At 38.3% G+C, this 21652-nt stretch overlaps 1 long non-coding RNA gene across 4 annotated transcripts; it reads right to left on the reverse strand.

Moving 5' to 3' along the window:
• Positions 1 to 298: 298 nt before the first annotated feature.
• LOC129604302 (uncharacterized) lies at positions 299 to 8799 on the reverse strand. Of its 4 annotated transcripts, XR_008695094.1 has the most exons (3): positions 8062 to 8796; positions 7125 to 7427; positions 299 to 6510 (listed from the first exon to the last, which is right to left on the reverse strand). It is a non-coding gene; the product is annotated as an uncharacterized LOC129604302 (long non-coding RNA). The 4 variants fall into 4 exon arrangements; XR_008695095.1 differs by having other exon boundaries at positions 299 to 5386; positions 7125 to 8799; XR_008695093.1 differs by having other exon boundaries at positions 7125 to 8799.
• Between the last annotated feature and the right edge of the window lie 12853 nt (positions 8800 to 21652).

A 21652-nucleotide genomic window follows, 5' to 3' on the forward strand; every position in this document is an offset into this window, starting at 1 on the left:
GATGCAGGAGGAACAATGTGGTTTTCGTCTTGGTCGTGGAATGTTGAACCAGCTTTATACCCTCAGCAGGGTGCTTAAGGGTTTGTGGGAGTTTGCCCAACCGGTTTACATGTGTTTTGTGGACTTGGAGAAGGCATTTGGCTGCGTCCCTCGTCACATCCTATGGGGGGTGCTCCAGGAGTATGTAGTCTAAGGCTCTTTGCTAAGGGCTGTTCGGTCTCTGTACAACCGGAGCAGGAGCTTGGTTCACATTGCCGGTGTGGTGGAAATTTTCCATAAAGAAGTAGATGAGAGAGAGTTGTCCTTTTGTGCGATTTATTGAAATAATAAAGAAAATAAAAATAATGGGGAAAGCAAATAAAAAGCATGGATGTTGATCGTGCACATCAACAAACCAAAAACCAGCTGGGGAGATCAGTGCACACACCACGAAGGTGTGATGCAAAGAGCCCACGATCCTCAAGTTGCTTCTGCCTTTTAGCTTCTCTGTCCGACTAGGGTGGAATGTCTTTCCAACCCAATCAAATTACATGCACCATCTCCTCCCTGTCGCAGTGTGTGTGAAGATTTTTACTTTCTCACACCTGCATCGCTGACGTCCAACTATCTGTGAGAAAGGAGCACCAAGTCTCAACAGACAGAGACACAACTCCCCGACCTTGGGTTTGGGAGCTAGAGTTGAGAGTCTATCAGGCAGAGACAACCATTGAACAATCTAGGTGAAATGTCAAATGCATACAGTAAGACAAAACATAAGATATTAATTGCAGAACATAAGTCATAACTCGTATAATAACTGCATAGAAATAAGGAAGAGACATAGAAATAAGGAAGAGACAATTTTTGCCATAACACTCCCCCCTTTTGATTACACATTAATCAACCACTAAGAAGAAAAATTGTTAACATCACATTCTGTAATAATAAAAGATCCTTGCAAATGAAACAATAAGGGTATTAACTCATCAAGATTCAAAATACACCTTCACATAAAATGGAAGTAACTAAGGGACAAAAGGTTGGGAGCTGTTTTTGGGTAGTTATACAAGAATAACCTCTGTATTGGCATGTGAAGAAAATAAGCTCATAATCATATTTGTATCAGATTATATTTTGTGATTAGATAGCCTAAGATCATCGTCAAAGTCATTAAGTAAATTAGAGTTGGGGTTTTTGAACATAGTGCATTGTGTCATCTCATACGAGAGTGTTGCTGAGGTCGCACGCATGATGAGACCTCTAACCAGTGGGATAACGCAAAAACCAAACAAGAGAATCACAGCCATCTCAATTATAAAGGAAACAGCTGTGGACATGAGAACAGATTTCCATTTTCCAGACATTTCGTCTAGCCAATTCCAAGAGGAAGAATCTATACCAGAGTTAGCTGAGATTCTGAAGGCCGTGTAGCGCCTTCGCCACAATACCATTAGAATCAGTGTTATTCAGGATGTAAGTACAACATGCCTCTCCAAACATAACACAAACGCCTCTTTTCTCTGCTAACAATGTGTCTACGGCCATTCAATTGTAATGTAATAAAGACAATTAATGTATGATAGCCATACGTTTCCGGTGGGGTTCTGTTTCATATATTCTTAAGATAGATTTAATGCTTTCGGATCTTTAATTGTACATTTGCGTCTAGAGCGAATAGGAGATTCAGGGATTTAACCAGAATGATGATGCATATTTCCGCTTCTGTTGTCTTTCATCTGTAGATGAAGGATAGAACTAATTGTAGCAGTGAATAAAGTGATTGTGAGCAAATTAAACACCAAGTCAACTTCAGGATATTTAAACTCAGTGTTGTTGTTGTTGTGAATTTTCTCATTCAAAAGTAGTGTGTAAAGTTACATAGAAACATCATATGCTAAAGGCAATAATCCAAGTAACATAAAATGAAGTCTAACAAAGCATGTTTACAATTGATGTCTCGTAACAATCTGCTTCTTCCTGTTGAACAGTAGCGTTAGATTGTTTCCAACCTGTGTGTTGAAGTATTGACAGTTCGTTGGGGTTCTTCAGGTTGTGATCAGCTGATCACAGAGACACTTGGGGTTCGTTATCACCGCCAGGTTTCCTCCCAATGTCGTCTGAGTCACTGTCACTCCCGTGATGTGAAGAGTCTACACGTCGTCCAGCGTCGGCAACTCAAGGCTGCTCGTGTGTGTGTTTTCTCAGAAACGTGTGTGTAGATGTATAGTCTGATAGTGTGATTCACCGGTGCAGCTTTAGGCGGCGCTTGGCTCACACCTTTAGCTGAACGGTCAACGCAGCCTCGCCTCAGTGAGTGTGTGAGCACAGCGAGGGTCGTTCTTCTCAATTCTTTTCGTCAGTGGTGGTTTTCTTGTGTGGTGTAGATGTAGATGGAGGGTCGTCTGTTGGATCCGGGACCTTCCTGGATGGAGTTGGTCCAAGTCGCTCTTTCTGCGATCTTTACAGTCGTGTTGGTCGTCAGAAGGACCTGGAAGGGGCCTCGCCACCGTTTGGAGGTCCAGTGCTTCCTCCTGAACTCCTTAACGATCGCTCAGTCCCCTGGTTGAATGGTGTGATGGTCCTGTCGCCTGTTTTCACCTGTTGGGAAATCTGAATTGTGGGGAAAAAGTGTTTGGGCGGCACGGCTTGTCGTCAGGCCCAAACCAGACTCCATGGCTACAGGTGGAACCATTCGTCAGCCAGAGTCTGTGTTCCTGCGAGGTAGAAAATGTTTAAAGCACAGGGAGAGAGGAAGAAAGGAAGGAAAGGATAGAGAGAGTTGGAGAGAGGGAACAAGGATGAGGAGAGGAAACGAGGATCAGGAGAGGGAGGGGTTGTCGTCCTTCGCAGCAGCGTCTGCAGCTGCATGTCGGCAGAAACAAAGTCGTCACTGATGATGTAAAAACAGCATTAGCTGTAGGTGGCAGGACAGCGTCCAGCAAAGCAGAACCTAATCATGATGTGAGATAGGTTTGCAATTAGACTTCAAAAAAGCTTCCTATGCTTCCACAGAGCGTCTGTGGAGTCCGTGTAGATGGTAACAGACTCTCCTTCTGCTCGTTTACTAGCTTCAGTCAATGTGATCAACTCTGCAGCCTGAGCAGAGTAGTGTCTTAGCAAAGAGCCAGACTTCAAGACGGCCTCTTGATAGTAACGTTCAGCATGTTTAGTAAGGTGGTGTTGCATCTAAGCCATCGGGCTGTAGAAAGATGTGATGTTTTCCAAAAGAATCAAAGACACAGTATGAGGACAAAAGAACAGAAGTCGTACAACCTGATTTCTCATTCACTGTTTGAGTGAAAGGTTGCGTAGGGTCAGATCAGGAAGACCCAAAGTAGGAGCCGACTGAAGAGCAAGCATGAGGTCAATAAACGTCAGCCTCAGACGTCCACGTGAGACAAGAAGTGGACGATGAAGATGTCTGCATCAGAACCCTGAGTGGGGCCTCAAAGACATTAAAGTTAAGAATGAAGTTCCTGCAATAAGAACAAAAACCTAGAAAAGATAAGCTGTTTATACGTGCACGGTTTAGGCAGGTTTCAAATTGCTTCAAATCTGTTGGGTGAGATGGATTTGCCATCAGCTGTAATTACAATGACCCAGAAAATAACCTTTGTCTAAACAAAGTGTAATTTAAACAGGCTCTCTTTGTGGCCTGTAGCATCCAATGTTTCAGTAGCTTAGTGGTGTCTGCAGTAACACCATCTATGGCTTCCTTTAAGAGGGTGTTGTTGTTCACATGGTCTGTGGTCAGATTTAGGTGTGATGACCACTGGTTCACATCCTCTGATCAAACCTACATCATGTCTGTGTGTGAGCCACAGGGAAACAGGGCTTCCTGTAAGGCTGAGTGTTGGCTCAGAGCGTCCTCTGAAAAATAAAAATAAAAACAAAAGCATGTAATGTGGGTGAATACGTCCCATGGGGTCAGAAGTCGTTCACCAGTCTCCACCCCGTTGACATCTGATCACGAAAGGACCCACGTCCTGCATCTGTCTCCATCATGTTTTCACAGAGGGACGTGTGGAACTGTAGAATAAAAATCAAAAATCTTTTTGTTCGTTAGGAAAAGAAATCGCAAGCGCAGACCTGTGTTCATCCCAAAAGAGGGAAGTTGAGGTCAGTTTGTGTGTGTGTGTGTGAAATCATAAACAAGCTGCGATGCAGCCTGTGTGAGGGCCTCAGTTACAGCCCCCCCTCAGCAGCCAATGATAAGAGCACAGCTGAGCTGAAGTTAACACCAACAAAAGAGGGATTATTTAGAATGTCTGTAGATGTTACCCTTCACTCCGTCTGGAGTGGAAATCAATCAAATATCTAAACTACATGAGATCTCTTCCTAAAAATTTAACTGGGCACAAGTTTGAAAGCAAAAATGAATGTTAAGGTGTCTTGCTGTCAGATGTTGCACAAGACAGTGAAAGAATAAGTTTTTCTTTAATAGTCTGGTACGTACAGTAATTATTATTACTTCTCTCTAATAGTCGTCTTCCCTTTAATAGTCATTAATAGTCTGTTTCAGTCAGTCTCAGTCTTCCTATAGTCTGTTTTTTTGTTTCTTTTTCTACAGTCTGTTTTGTTTTCTCTATAGTCTGTTTTGTTTCCTATAGTCTTCTAGTCTGGCCAGACAAACCTATATTGTGCACAAACCCTTTTAGAAACATAGAGGATTTTATTACTGAATTTGTTGCAAGTTAAAATAGTTTGAACCCATCAGACTGTAAAGTCATACAGCAATTGTCATTTAGCTGTTTGTCATCATTTTAAAATCACTCTGTGGGATTTTTTTTAAGCAAAAAGCGATTCTTCATTGCGAGCAGATAAGCATGAACATGAATTTGAGCGTGTATCAGCTGTAAGCGTGTTTCTTCATTGCGTGTATGAATGTGTGTGTGTTTTTGCGGTACCGTCTTGTACATCACGTGAAAAGGAACCGTCACCTTCCTCCTTCCCCAACCATCAGTCTGATGTGAGCGCCAGTGGGTGAAGCCTTTCAATGGGACAGTTGTTCCTCGATGACAGACCTTTCCTGGATCCTCGCATGCAGCTCTATTGGGCCGATCACGTCTGAAGCCTCTCCTGTTGTTTCAACCAGTGTCTGTGTCAGAGCACGTCTTCTCTGCTGTTGCTCTGTCCTTGTTTTCCTTTGCTGATTGTCATAAGCAGGTGTCTGTGTCAGACACACATGCTTGTAGTAGCTGGTTCATCTGATGAGCCCAGAACGTGATGGCTGCAGACGTTGTGAGAGTCGCTGAGGCGTCCATGCTGTGGTCTGTGTCCTCCAGCTGCTGTGGTGTCAGCGCTTCCACCCTGTTCTGGTTGTTGGTCGGCGCTTCTTCTCCTTCGGTTCTTCTGCTGATGGTGGGAAAGGAGTCCAGATCCGGATTTACCCTCATCGCGCTCGGTTCTGCATTAGAATAGAGAGCAGAAACAATGGGAGCATTTGCTCTTGACATGACGTGTGTGTGTGGTGTATGTGTGTCTGTGGCAGAGTGCAAACAATTCTTCCCCAGAGTTGTTATCTCCTTTCTTTCCGTTACTTTCATCTTTTGTTTCTTTTAGGGCTTTAGTTTTGATAGTTTTGCTTTTTCAAGTATTTTCTTTTGTCTCTAATTTTTCTTTTAAGGTGCATATGTCCTTACACTAAGTGATTCTCCTTTTGAACCCATAACCAGTTTCCCACTCATGGAAACATGAAACGCACTAATAACCATATTAACTTTTTACTTTTAATTACTTTTACTTTTGTAATGCTGCAGTCTGGTGGTGGAGACTTAGATCGCCCCGAACCCATCTTTCAGAGTCCCGGCGGTTTCCTGCCTTAGATTTTTATGTGTTCCGGCCGGAACCTTTTTTCGAAATTTCTCTTCCACGGACGTCTCCGTAGAAAGGGAACCGCTCAGATCAGCGACAGGGTTCTCGGAAGTGGTCCCTCACCGTCAGGCCCCTCTAAGACCCGGGTCCCTCGTATCTCAAAAACACTTCCCCCTGCAAACGCGCTCCGTATTTCAGAAGCCGTCTTTTATTTCCTTGTCCACACCCTTTGGACTGCGCTCAGATCTGCACACTGGTCTGTATCCTCAGTACAGACAAAACAAGCTCGGTCCCACGAGCCAACCCTTAGCAACCACCGTCTCGACCACCAGGGCAGACTTTGACCTAATTAATTTTTACCCGAATATTAAATTTTTTAATTTAAAAAAATTGTTTGGTCCTAATTATTATATTTTAGATGTTTTCAGCCACATAGTCGTTTTAGAAATATTATTATCTCTTTTCCTAGTTATATTTTCTTTTTGTTTTTTCCCAAATTAAAAGGAATCTCTCTCACCGAGCCGAGCCAAATTAGGATTTGAGTTTGAATCTGAGTTCGTGGATCTCGTCAGAGGCGATCCAGACGGGTGAGCAGTCCTCCCAGCTCTGAATGTCTGTAGAGGTTTGGAGGCTGAGCGACCCTAGTCCTCAGGACTATCGTCCCTGGTCACACCGTCCAGACGACCTGCCGCGGGATCCTGCCGACAACGCCAATTTCTGTGGTGGAAATTTTCCATAAAGAAGTAGATGAGAGAGAGTTGTCCTTTTGTGCGATTTATTGAAATAATAAAGAAAATAAAAATAATGGGGAAAGCAAATAAAAAGCATGGATGTTGATCGTGCACATCAACAAACCAAAAACCAGCTGGGGAGATCAGTGCACACACTACGAAGGTGTGATGCAAAGAGCCCACGATCCTCAAGTTGCTTCTGCCTTTTAGCTTCTCTGTCCGACTAGGGTGGAATGTCTTTCCAACCCAATCAAATTACATGCACCATCTTCTCCCTGTCGCAGTGTGTGTGAAGATTTTTACTTTCTCACACCTGCATCGCTGACGTCCAACTATCTGTGAGAAAGGAGCACCAAGTCTCAACAGACAGAGACACAACTCCCCGACCTTGGGTTTGGGAGCTAGAGTTGAGAGTCTATCAGGCAGAGACAACCATTGAACAATTTAGGTGAAATGTCAAATGCATACAGTAAGACAAAACATAAGATATTAATTGCAGAACATAAGTCATAACTCGTATAATAACTGCATAGAAATAAGGAAGAGACATAGAAATAAGGAAGAGACAATTTTTGCCATAACACCGGCAGTAAGTCAGACCTGTTCCTGCATGTTGGACTTCGGCAGGGCTGCTCTTTGTCACCGGTTCTGTTCGTTGTTTTTATGGACAGAATTTCTAGGAGCAGCCAGGGGCCGGAGGGGGTCTGGTTCAGGGACCACAGGATTGCGTTTCTGCTTTTCGCAGAGGATGTTGTCCTGTTGGCTTCATTGGGCCAGGACCTTCAGCGTGCGCTGGGGTGGTTTGCAGCTGAGTGTGAAGCGGCTGGGATGAGAATCAGCTCCTCCAAATCTGAAGCCATGGCTCTCGACCAAAAAATTGTGGTGGCTTAGACGTCTGTGCAACTGTCAATGTGGTTATAAGGCACAGCAAATGCAAACCATAAATGTTAAATGTAAAAAGGTATTATATGTAAAAGATAATGAATAAACAAGATAAATGAGAATAGAGGAAAATATATTTTCTCCAACAGCAAAGCTCTCAATTTGCCGGTCAATCTACATTCCTACCCTCACCAGCTAAATATAATTATCTAAAAAACAACGCTGAACATCTTGATGAAAAAAAGCTTGAAAGTGATTATACATATTTAATATAGTAATATTTCATTTTTATTTTGTTTTTTATTATAAGTAAAAAACACAAGACTAAACACCACTAAATCCTCACATAAGTTACCACCTACAAAGGTGAACTTGCAAACATATTACAACCTCCACTTTAAGGAAGGGTCACTCATTCTTAGTTGTTAGGGTGCCACAATTGTTCACAATTCACTAACCATAATGCATTGCAATCTAATTTGCATACAATACTGAATGCTTTAACGTTGACTTTATTTCTCAAGAAACAAAACTTTAACAATATGAACAATAGCTGCAAGTGGTTGATACAAAAGGAAACACCGAAACCTTGGCGAAACCGAGACACAATAAAAAGAAGAAGCCAGAAACAGCAGCGTCGGGGAAGGGCACAAACCCGTGGGTCACTCGTATCCAGACCCAAAGCAGTAATCTGGATTGAAGTGCAGCTGTGCGTCCCGGTCGCTGCCCCCGCAGTCGTCGCCTACCAGCGAGGCTCCGCTCTCCCCAGCCGCTGGCGCTAAATAAAAACACGGTAAACTACCAGACTGCGGTCAAATGAGCAGTCATTCGTTCATCCGTCGTTCAGCCAGCCGCGCTTCAAAAACGTCTTGCGCCCGTATTACGCGCTTTACAGCAGAGCACAAAACACGCTCGTCGCGACTTCCTCTTTTCATAGCGAGACGTCGGTCTGTTCAAAATACGGAAAACTAAAAAACAAAATATTGCATATATAGAAAAACTGTCGCCTAATAAAGATCTGTTTACTTTTACTGCAAAATTAAGCATTTATTAGTATTTAAAAATACCATGTCATACTGTAAAACTTTTATAATTAACTAGAAAAAGTAATTTCTCGAGAAATTACGTGGGAGAGCTGATCTGCTGCCGCAACGATGCCAAACGCTGATTAAGCTGCTGACGTCAAAAAGTTGACTACGTCCAAAAGTTGACTACGGCAAAACGATGAAAACGAGAAAACGTTGACAAAGATTAAAACGATGACAAAAGATGGCGATTAAAAAGATGATGACAATATGACAATATTAAAGAGATGACAATGATTCAAAAGTTGACCAAGTTAAAAAGATGTCAAAGATTAAAAAGTTGACCAAGGTGCATTGTTGACAATCATAAATAAGCTGACTAGCTTTTTGATTTGAAGAAATTATTTGTAAATAATTACCTGTGTAATAGTTTAATAACTAGTAGAAATTTACCAGTCAGAAACAAAAATCTTGCCATTTAAGGTAATAAATTACATTGGTGCTTCTATTTTGAAAGGATTTAGAGGTTGTGTGTGGGCGATTACTAAACTATAAAATAGTCATTAGATAGTCATAATTTATCATTCAATAGCAAGAATAGCCCTATTAAAGCAAAAGATTTAGATTTAGCTTTTTCAGATTAAAAGCACCCTAATAAGTGTGAGTGGTTATTAACTGAACTCTAAAGTAGTCTCATTAACGATTGGTAAGTACTGTATTCAGAAGCAAAAATTTTCTAATCAATCTTGCCATTAAAGGTAATAAATTGTAATTGGCGCTTTTATTTTAAAAGGATTTAGAGGAAATGTGTAGGGGTAATAGCGTAACTGTCAATTAGTCTTTAAAGAATCATAATTACCCATCTAAAAGCAGAAATTTTGCTATTAAAGCGAATTATTTGGCTTGGTGCTTTTATTTTGTAAGGATTTAGAGGAAGTGTGTGCTTAATTACTACACAATCCAATAGTGTAGTTGAGTAATCAGTAATAAGCATGGAACTGCTGTCTACACTGAGCATCAGGAGTTTGACCTGTCAGTCAAATCTGCAGGTGCGCCGTCGCCATGGAGACGAAAGGCGGGAAAATCAGGCTCACTCTGCTCTGTAAAAGCAGAGTTTCATTCTGAATAAACAAGCTTGTTCCAGCTAAACCATGATAGTTAACATAAAAATTATTTCATTTTACGAGTCCCAAGTCTTCAATGAGCAAATGGTGTGAATTTTATGTTTAAGGACAAAAGCTTGTAGCCACAGTGGCAATTTCAAAATATGTCTCCTCTGTTTTTCTCCCCAGATGTCTGCCATAAATTATCATTAGAGTTTATGGGAGAATTTCAGGATATCTCTGCGCTTTGAGGTTGATAGCGACTAAAGTATAGGTCTGAGGGTATATCCAGACACATCATTAGAAAGAAGACAATTATGACTACGATTTAGTGAAGTAATTACGTTGATAGAGTAAAAATTGTGGCTGTAGTGACAAGTTAGAGACAGAAGTTCTGTCTTAAAAAAGCGCACCTTCTCACTGTAGCTGTGACATCACGCACTCTAGCAGACGCAATACACACTAATGGAAAAGCTGAAAATTTAACAAAAACCACACGATATTTAAACGCTCACAATTAAAAAACTATAAAAGATACGAGGACGCTGATTTACACGGAGAACGTTGAAAGATGATAGACGCTTTTGACGTTGAAATGACGTTTCTACGCCAAAGTATGACGATGACAGAAGCTGACAAAAAGAGCCAAGTTGACAAAAAGTTGAACGATGATTCCTATAGACGACCATTATAAAAAAACGACGAAAAACGTTGAATAACGTTAAAAGTTGAAAAGCAGAAAACGTAAAAAGTTATAGCCCCCATCTCCTAAAGACGACACACGTTTAGAAAGTTGAACGGCGATTCTACGACGAAGCGTTGAGACGATGAAAGCGACCGAAAAACGGGGCGAAATAAAAAAAAAAAAAAAAAAAAGAGCGAAGATATCAATAGTGTGAGAGCTGTTCAGCTCTCCCACTAACTAGAAAAAGTAATTTCTCGAGAAATTACGTGGGAGAGCTGATCTGCTGCCGCAACGATGACAAACGCTGATTAAGCTGCTGACGTCAAAAAGTTGACTACGTCCAAAAGTTGACTACGGCAAAACAATGAAAACGAGAAAACGATGACAAAGATTAAAACGATGACAAAAGATGGCGATTAAAAAGATGATGATTAAAAAGATGACCAAGGTCCTACTGAGACAAGATTAAAATATGACAATGACTCAAAAGTTGACCAAGGTAAAAAGATGTCAAAGATTAAAAAGTTGACCAGAGTGCATTGTTGACAATCATAAATAAGCTGACTATCTTTTTGATTTGAAGAAAGTATTTGTAAATAATTACCTAACTGTGTAATAGTTTAATAACTAGAAGAAATTTACCAGTCAGAAACGAAAATCTTGCCATTTAAGGTAATAAATTACATTGGTGCTTTTATTTTGAAAAGATTTAGAGGTTGTGTGTGGGCAATTACTAAACTATAAAATAGTCATTAGATAGTCATAATTTATCATTCAATAGCAAGAATAGCCCTATTAAAACAAAAGATTTAGATTTAGCCCTTTCAGAATAAAAGCACCCTAATAAGTTTGAGTGGCTATTTACTGAACTCTAAAGTAGTCTCATTAACGATTGGTTAGTATTCAGAACCACAAACTTTCTAATCAATCTTGCCATTAAAGGTAAAAAATTGTAATTGGTGCTTTTATTTTGAAAGGATTTAGAGGAAATGTGTGGGGGTAATAGCGTAACTGTCAATTAGTCTTTAAATAATCATAATTACCCATTCAAAGGCAAAAACAGTGCAGTTAAAGCTAATAATTGGCATTGGTGCTTTTATTTTGAAAGGATGTAGAGGAAGCATGTGTGGGTAATTACTAAACTGTTAATCTATATTTAAACAGTCATATTTACCCATCTAAAAGCAGAAATATTGCTATCAAAGCTAATTATTTGGCTTGGTGCTTTTATTTTGAAGGGATTTAGAGGAAGTGTGTGCTTAATTACTACACAATCCAATAGTGTAGTTGAGTAATCAGTAATGAGCATGGAACTGCTGTCTACACTGAGCATCAGGAGTTTGACCTGTCAGTGAAATCTGCAGCTGCGCCGTCGCCATGGAGACGAAAGGCGGGAAAATCAGGCTCACTCTGCTCTGTAAAAGCAGAGTTTCACCCTGTATAAACAGGCTTGTTCCAGCTAAAGCATAATAGTTATCACAAAAATTATTTCATTTTACGAGTCCCAAGGCTTCAATGAGCAAATGGTGTGAATTTTATGTTTAAGGACAAAAGCTTGTAGCCACAGTGGCAATTTCAAAATATGTCTCCTCTGTTTTTCTCCCCAGACGTCTGCGAAAAATTATCATTAGAGTCTATGGGAGAATTTCAGGATGTCTCTGCGCTTTGAGGTTGATAGCGACTAAAGTATAGGTCTGAGGGTATATCCAGACACATCATTAGAAAGAAGACAAGTATGACTACGATTTAGTGAAGTAATTACGTTGATAGAGTAAAAATTGTGGCTGTAGTGACAAGTTAAAGACAGAAGTTCTGTCTTAAAAAAGCGCACCTTCTCACTGTAGCTGTGACATCACGCACTCTAGCAGAGCCAATACACACTAATGGAAAAGCTGAAAATTTAACAAAAGCCACACGATATTTAAACGCTCACAAGTCGAAAAGTATAGAAGATACGACAACGCTGATTTACAAGGAGAAAGTTGAACGTTGATGGACGCTTTTGAAGTTGAAATGACGTTTCTACGCCAAAGTATGACGATGACAGAAGCTGATGAAAAGAGGGAAGTTGACAAAAACTTGAACGATGATTCCCATAGACAACCATTATAAAAAAACAATGAAAAAAGTTGAATAACGTTAAAAGTTGAAAAGCTGAAAACATAAAAAGTAATAGCCCACATCTCCTAAAGATGACACACGTTTAGAAAGTTGAACGACGATTCTACGATGAAGCGTTAAAAAGTAGATAGCAATCAAAAAAAGGGCGGAATAAGTAGAATAATAATAATAATAACAACTAGAAAAAGCATTTCCATAAGAAAATGCACAGTGAATGCTTCCAAGCTGAAAATATTCCTGAAGAGTTGCTGAAAGTAACTGAAACATTTAAAACAGATGAAATAGCTCAATCATGTAAAGCATAGTTGAATGTATCTAAGGAGAAATAGGAATTGATTAAACAGTGCTGAATATTTGCAGAAGAAGCTGAAGTAGTTCAATTTCATATGGAGGAAACACAAAAAAGATTTGCTGAAATTAACAAACTGCTGAAAATCAATTAATAATTTGTTGAATTATAGCCAAATGTATCAAAATGGCTAAATATTGTAATTAAATAGTTTTGATTTCAAGAGCTTAATGAGTAGCTTAACGTTTTGGAAATAATTAATACGGCTTAAATTTGCTTCAGAACAAGTATTTGGATTTAAATTGATAAAAGTTAAAGCTTTGAAGGAAGTGTGTGCAGATAATTGCTGAACAGTAGAATAGTTTCATTAACTGGTTATAATTAACTAGTCAAATTCACAAATGTGATATTTAGGCTAAATAATTAGATTGGTGCGTTTATTTTGAAAGTAATTTGAGGAAGTGTGTGTCCTAAATTGGTAAACTGGGAAAAGTGCTCATTAAGTTGTCCTAAATAACAAAAAAGCAGTCAAAAGCATAAATTAAAAAGGTTTAGAGCTTAGTTAGTTGCACTAAAAGTTTAGTATTCTTATTTTGAAATGACTTACAGGAAGCTTGTGTGAGTAATTGTTAAATTGTTTCATTAACTAGTAATAATAAACCAGTAATAACTGGTATAGACTTATTGCTGATTTACAATTGACCATTCAAAAGCAGAATTTATTCTATCAAAGCAAAAAAATTGGTTTAATGCTTTTATTTTAAAATGATTTAGAGATGTATGTGTTTATAGCTAAACTTTAAAATAGTCTCATTACTTGTCACAATTACCCATTCAAAAACAGAGTTTATGCTATTAAAACTAAAAATTTGGATTGGTACTTTTATTTTGAAAGGATATCGAGGACACCTGTGCAGGCAATTTCTAAACATTAAGATTGTCTTATCATCTAGTAACAATACACCAGCTGAACGCAGAAATATTGCCCTTTTTAGCTAAAGATCTGGAATGGGGCTTTTATTTTGAAAGGATTTGGAGAAACTGTGTGTGCAGTATTTTAGTCTAAATAAATAGTCATAATAAACCTGTTGGAAACAGAAATATTGCTATCTTTAGTTAAAAATCAGGATTTGGGCTTTTATTTTGAAAGGATGTGGAGAAGCTGTGTGTGCTTAATAGCTAAACTGTAAAACAGTCACAATAACCAGTCACGATTACCCATTAAAAAGTATAAATAGTCCTATTAAAGCTAAAAATTTGGATTGGTGCTTTTATTTTAAAAGAATAGGGAAAATGCCTGTGCAGGTATTTGCTAAACAGTATATTAGTCTAAATAACTAGTCATAATACACCTGTTGAAAGCAGAACTATTGTTATCCTTAGCTAAAGATCAGGATTGGGGCTTTTATTTTGAAAGGATGTAGAGGGGCTGTACGTGCTTAATAGCTAAACTGTAAAACAGTCACACTAACCAGTCATGATTACCCATTCAAAAGCACAAATAGTGCTATTAAAGCTAAAAATCTGGATTGGTGCTTTTATTTTGAAAAGATTTAGAGGTCGTGTGTGAGTAATTACTAAACTATAAAATAGTCATTAGACAGTCATAATATGTCATTCAATAGCAAGAATTGCCCTATTAAAGGAAAAAATTTAGTTTAAGCCCTTTCAGAATAAAATCACCCTAATAAGTGTGGTTATTTGCTGAACTCTAAAGTGTCTCATTAACGATTGGTAAGTATTCAGAACCAGAAATGTTCTAATCAATCTTGCCATTAAAGGTAATAAATTGTAATTGGTGCTTTTATTTTGAAAGGATTTAGAGGAAACGTGTGGGGGTAATAGCATAACTGTCAATTAGTCTTTAAATAATCATAATTAACCATTCAAAGGCAAAAATGGTGCAGTTAAAGCTAATAATTGGCATTGGTGCTTTTATTTTGAAAGGATGTAGAGGAAGCATGTGTGGGTAATTACTAAACTGTTAATCTATCTTTAAATAGTCATAATTACCCATCTAAAAGCAGAAATATTGCTATTAAAGCTAAATATTTGGCTTGGTGCTTTTATTTTGAAAGGATTTAGAGGAAGTGTGTGCTTAATTACTACACAATCCAATAGTGTAGATGAGTAACCAGTAATAAGCATGGAACTGCTGTCTACACTGAGAATCAGGAGTTTGACCTGTCAGTGAAATCTGCAGCTGCGCCGTCGCCATGGAGACGAAAGGCGGGAAAATCAGGCTCACTCTGCTCTGTAAAAGCAGAGTTTCACCCTGTATAAACAGGCTTGTTCCAGCTAAACCATAATAGATATCACAAAAATTATTTCATTTTACGAGTCCCAAGTCTTCAATGAGCAAATGGTGTGAATTTTATGTTTGAGGACAAATGTTTGTAGCCGCAGTCGCAATTTCAAAATACTTCTCCTCTTGTTTTTCTCCCCAGACGTCTGCCGAAAATTATCATTAGAGTCTATGGGAGAATTTCGGGATCTCTCTGCGCTTTGAGGTCGATAGCGACTAAAGTATAGGTCTGAGAGTAAAGCCAGACACATCATTGGAAAGAAGACAAGTATGACTACGATTTAGTGAAATAATTACGTTGATAGAGTGAAAATTGTGTCCGTAGTGACGAGTTAAAGATAGAAGTTCTATCTTAAAAAAACGTCCCCTCGCACTCTGGCTGTGACATCACGCACTCTAAATAACCCAATACACACTAATGGAAAAGATGAAAATTGACCAAAAACCACCCAATATTTAAACTGCTATAAATCAGAAACTATTAAAGATATTTTAACGATTTCTGGAAGATTAATAGTTGAATAGTTGAAGATTATTTTGTAGTTTAAATGGTGTCTGTAGCCTAAAGAATGCGGAAGTAGTTAAAGCTGAAAGTAGACAAAGCTGAAGAGAATTTGAAAAGTTGTTCCCATTCATTTCAATGGGAAAAAAAAGTTAAAAAAAGCTTAATAACTTGAAAAATATGAAACATATGAATGAGAAAAGTAATAGCACACTTCTCCTTAAAAAGCTGAACATTTTGATATTGGAATCGTTTCTGTAGCTGAAAGTATGCGGGACTAGTTAGATGCAGAAAAACGGGGGGAAGAAAAAAGATAATAATAATAATAATAATAAAGCTTAGAAAAACAATACAGTGAATGCTTTGCAGCATTCACTGTGATAATGAAGACCGAAGATAACAATAGTGTGAGAGCTGTTCAGCTCTCCAAGCGTCTATCATCTTTCAACGTTCTCCGTGTAAATCAGCGTCCTCGTATCTTTTATAGTTTTCGACTTGTGAGCGTTTAAATATGGTGTGGTTTTTGTTAAATTTTCAGCTTTTCCATTAGTGTGTATTGGGTCAGTTAGAGTGCGTGATGTCACAGCTACAGTGAGAAGGTGCGCTTTTTTAAGACAGAACTTCTGTCTTTAACTTGTCACTACAGCCACAATTATTACTCTATCAACGTAATTACTTCACTAAATCGTATTCATAATTGTCTTGTTTCTAATGATGTGTCTGGATATACCCTCAGACTTATACTTTAGTTGCTATCAACCTCAAAGCGCAGAGACATCCTGAAATTCTCCCATTGACTCTAATGATAATTTTTGGCAGACGTCTGAGGAGAAAAACAGAGGAGACATATTTTGAAATTGCCACTGTGGCTACAGGCTTTTGTCCTTAAACATAAAATTCACACCATTTGCTCATTGAAGCCTTGGGACTCGTAAAATGAAATAATCTTTGTGATAACTATCATGGTTTAGCTGGAACAAGCCTGTTTATACAGGGTGAAACTCTGCTTTTACAGAGCAGAGTGAGCCTGATTTTCCCGCCTTTCGTCTCCATGGCGACGGCGCAGCTGCAGATTTCACTGACAGGTCAAACTCCTGATGCTCAGTGTAGACAGCAGTTACATGCTTATTACTGACTACTCAACTACACTATTGGATTGTGTAGTAATTAGTGGGAGAGCTGAACAGCTCTCACACTATTGTTATCTTCTGTGTTCATTATTAGTGGGAGAGCTGAACAGCTCTCACACTATTGAGATCTTCGCTCTTTATTATTATTAGTGGGAGAGCTGAACAGCTCTCACACTATTGAGATCTTCGCTCTTTATTATTAGTGGGAGAGCTGAACAGCTCTCACACTATTGAGATCTTCGCTCTTTATTAGTGGGAGAGCTGAACAGCTCTCACACTATTGAGATCTTCGCTCTTTATTATTAGTGGGAGAGCTGAACAGCTCTCACACTATTGAGATCTTCGCTCTTTATTATTATTCTTATTATTTCGCCCTGTTTTTCGGTCGCTATCTACTTCTCAACGCTTCATCGTAGAATCATCGTTCAACGTTCTAAACGTGCGTCATCGTTAGACGATGCAGGCTATTACTTTTCACGTTTTCAGCTTTTCAACTTTTAACGTTATTCAACGTTTTTCGTCGTTTTTTTATAATGGTCGTCTATGGGAATCATCGTTCAACTTTTTGTCAACTTGCCTCTTTTCGTCAGCTTCTGTCATCGTCATACTTTGGCGTAGAAACGTCATTTCAACGTCAAAAGCGTCTATCATCTTTCAGCGTTCTCCGTTTAAATCAGCGTCCTCGTATCTTTTATAGTTTTCGACTTGTGAGCGTTTAAATATCGTGTGGTTTTTGTTAAATTTTCAGCTTTTCCATTAGTGTGTATTGGGTCATTTAGAGTGCGTGATGTCACAGCTACAGTGAGAAGGTGCGCTTTTTTAAGACAGAACTTCTGTCTTTAACTTGTCACTACAGCCACAATTTTTACTCTATCAACGTAATTACTTCACTAAATCGTAGTCATAATTGTCCTCTTTCTAATGATGTGTCTGGATATACCCTCAGACCTATACTTTAGTCGCTATCAACCTCAAAGCGCAGAGACATCCTGAAATTCTCCCATAGACTCTAATGATAATTTTTGGCAGACGTCTGGAGAGAAAAACAGAGGAGATGTATTTTAAATTTGCCACTGTGGCTACAAGCTTTTGTCCTTAAACATAAAATTCACACCATTTGCTCATTGAAGCCTTGGGACTCGTAAAATGAAATAATTTTTGTGATAACTATCATGATTTAGCTGGAACAAGCCTGTTTATACAGGGTGAAACTCTGCTTTTACAGAGCAGAGTGAGCCTGATTTTCCCGCCTTTCGTCTCCATGGCGACGGCGCAGCTGCAGATTTCACTGACAGGTCAAACTGCTGATGCTCAGTGTAGACAGCAGTTCCATGCTTATTACTGATTACACAACTACACTATTGGATTGTGTAGTAATTAAGCACACACTTCCTCTAAATCCTTTCAAAATAAAAGCACCAAGCCAAATAATTAGCTTTAATAGCAATATTTCTGCTTTTAGATGGGTAATTATGACTATTTAAAGATAGATTAACAGTTTAGTAAATACCCACACATGCTTCCTCTACATCCTTTCAAAATAAAAGCACCATTGCCAATTATTAGGTTTAACTGCACTGTTTTTGCCTTTGAATGGGTAATTATGATTATTTAAAGACTAATTGACAGTTACGCTATTACCCCCACACATTTCTTCTAAATCCTTTCAAAATAAAAGCACCAATTACAATTTATTACCTTTAATGGCAAGATTGATTAGAAAGTTTGTGGTTCTGAATACTTACCAATTGTTAATGAGACTACTTTAGAGTTCAGTGAATAGCCACTCAAACTTATTAAGGTGCTTTTATTCTGAAAGGGCTAAATCTAAATCTTTTGCTTTAATAGGGCTATTCTTGCTATTGAATGATAAATTATGACTATCTAACGACTATTTTATAGTTTAGTAATTGCCCACACACAACCTCTAAATCCTTTCAAAATAAAAGCACCAATGTAATTCATTACCTTAAATGGCAAGATTTTTGTTTCTGACTGGTAAATGTCTACTACTTATTAAACTATTACACAGTTAGGTAATGCTTTACAAATACTTTCTTCAAATCAAAAAGATAGTCAGCTTATTTATGATTGTCAACAATGCACCTTGGTCAACTTTTTAATCTTTGACATCTTTTCAGCTTGGTCAAATTAGGAATTTTTTTAAATCGCCATCTTTTGTCATCGTTTTATTCTTTGTCAACGTTTTCTCGTTTTCATCGTTTTCATCGTTTTCATCTTTTTGCCGTAGTCAACTTTTGGACGCAGTCAACTTTTTGACGTCAGCAGCTTAATCAGCGTTTGTCATCGTTGCGGCAGCAGATCAGCTCTCCCACGTAATTTCTCGAGAAATTACTTTTTCTAGTTATTATTCTTATTATTTCGCCCCGTTTTTCGGTCGCTATCTACTTCTCAACGCTTCATCGCAGAATCATCGTTCAACGTTCTAAACGTGCGTCATCGTTAGACGATGCAGGCTATTACTTTTCACGTTTTCAGCTTTTCAACTTTTACCGTTATTCAACGTTTTCCGTCGTTTTTTTATAATGGTCGTCTATGGGAATCATCGTTCAACTTTCTGTCAACTTGCCTCTTTTCATCAGCGTCTATCATCGTCATACTTAGACGTAGAAACGTCATTTCAACGTCAAAAGCGTCTATCATCTTTCAACGTTCTCCGTCTAAATCAGCGTCCTCGTATCTTTTATAGTTTTCGACTTGTGAGCGTTTAAATATCGTGTGGTTTTTGTTAAATTTTCAGCTTTTCCATTAGTGTGTATTGGCTCTGTTAGAGTGCGTGATGTCACAGCTACAGTGAGAAGGTGCGCTTTTTTAAGACAGAACTTCTGTCTCTAACTCGTCACTACAGCCACAATTTTTACTCTATCAACATAAGTACTTCACTAAATCGTAGTCATACTTGTCTTCTTTCTAATGATGTGTCTGGATATACCCTCAGACCTATACTTTAGTCGCTATCAACCTCAAAGCGCAGAGAGATCCCGAAATTCTCCCATAGACTCTAATGATAATTTTCGGCAGACGTCTGGGGAGAAAAACAGAGGAGACATATTTTGAAATTGCGACTGTGGCTACAAGCTTTTGTCCTTAAACATAAAATTCACACCATTTGCTCATTGAAGCCTTGGGACTCGTAAAATGAAATAATTTTTGTGATAACTATCATGGTTTAGCTGGAACAAGCCTGTTTATACAGGGTGAAACTCTGCTTTTACAGAGCAGAGTGAGCCTGATTTTCCCGCCTTTCGTCTCCATGGCGACGGCGCAGCTGCAGATTTGACTGACAGGTCAAACTGCTGATGCTCAGTGTAGACAGCAGTTCCATGCTTATTACTGATTACTCAACTACACTATTGGATTGTGTAGTAATTAAGCACACGCTTCCTCTAAATCCTTTCAAAATAAAAGCACCAAGCCAAATAATTAGCTTTAATAGCATTATTTCAACTTTTAGATGGGTAATTATGACTATTTAAAGATAGATTAACAGTTTAGTAATTACCCACATGTGCTTCCTCTACATCCTTTCAAAATAAAAGCACCAATGCCAATTATTAGCTTTAACTGCACTGTTTTTGCCTTTGAATGGGTAATTAAAGACTAATTGACAGTTACGCTATTACCCCCACACATTTCCTCTAAATCCTTTCAAAATAAAAGCACCAATGCCAATTATTAGCTTTAACTGCACTGTTTTTGCCTTTGAATGGGTAATTATGATTATTTAAAGACTAGTTGACAGTTACGCTATTACCCCCACACATTTCCTCTAAATCCTTTCAAAATAAAAGCACCAATTACAATTTTTTACTTTTAATGGCAAGATTGATTAGAAAGTTTGTGGTTCTGAATACTAACCAATCGTTAATGAGACTACTTTAGAGTTCAGTAAATAGCCACTCAAACTTATTAGGGTGCTTTTATTCTGAAAGGGCTAAATCTAAATCTTTTGCTTTAATAGGGCTATTGTTGCTATTGAATCATAAATTATGACTATCTAATGACTATTTTATAATTTAGTAATCACTCACACACAACCTCTACATCCTTTCAAAATAAAAGCACCAATGTAATTTATTATCTTAAATGGCAAGATTTTTGTTTCTGACTGGTAAATTTTTAATAGTTATTAAACTATTACACAGTTAGGTAATTATTTACAAATACTTTCTTCAAATCAAAAAGATAGTGAGCTTCTTTATGATTGTCAACAATGCACTCTGGTCAACTTTTTAATCTTTGACATCTTTTTACCTTGGTCAACTTTTGAGTCATTGTCATATTTTAATCTTGTCTTAGTATGACCATGGTCATCTTTTTAATCATCATGTTTTTAATCGCCATCTTTTGTCATCGTTTTAATCTTTGTCATCGTTTCCTCGTTTTCATCGTTTTGCCGTAGTCAACTTTTGGACGTAGTCAACTTTTTGACGTCAGCAGCTTAATCAGCGTTTGTCATCGTTGCGGCAGCAGATCAGCTCTCCCACGTAATTTCTCGAGAAATTACTTTTTCTAGTTATTATTATTATTCTTATTATTTCGCCCCGTTTTTCGGTCGCTATCTACTTCTCAACGCTTCATCGCAGAATCATCGTTCAACATTCTAAACGTGCGTCATCGTTAGACGATGCAGGCTATTACTTTTCACGTTTTCAGCTTTTCAACTTTTAACGTTATTCAACGTTTTCCGTCGTTTTTTTATAATGGTCGTCTATGGGAATCATCGTTCAACTTTCTGTCAACTTCCCTCTTTTCATCAGCGTCTATCTTCGTCATACTTTGGCGTAGAAACGTCATTTCAACGTCAAAAGCGTCTATCATCTTTCAACGTTCTCCGTGTAAATCAGCGTCCTCGTATCTTTTATAGTTTTCGACTTGTGAGCGTTTAAATATCGTGTGGTTTTTGTTAAATTTTCAGCTTTTCCATTAGTGTGTATTGGGTGAGTTAGAGTGTGTGATGTCACAGCTACAGTGAGAAAGTGCGCTTTTTTAAGACAGAACTTCTGTCTCTAACTTGTCACTACAGCCACAATTTTTACTCTATCAACGTAATTCCTTCACTAAA

Source organism: Betta splendens, chromosome 7 (assembly GCF_900634795.4).
Source record: "Betta splendens chromosome 7, fBetSpl5.4, whole genome shotgun sequence".
In the NCBI taxonomy this organism is placed as follows: Eukaryota; Metazoa; Chordata; class Actinopteri; order Anabantiformes; family Osphronemidae; genus Betta; species Betta splendens.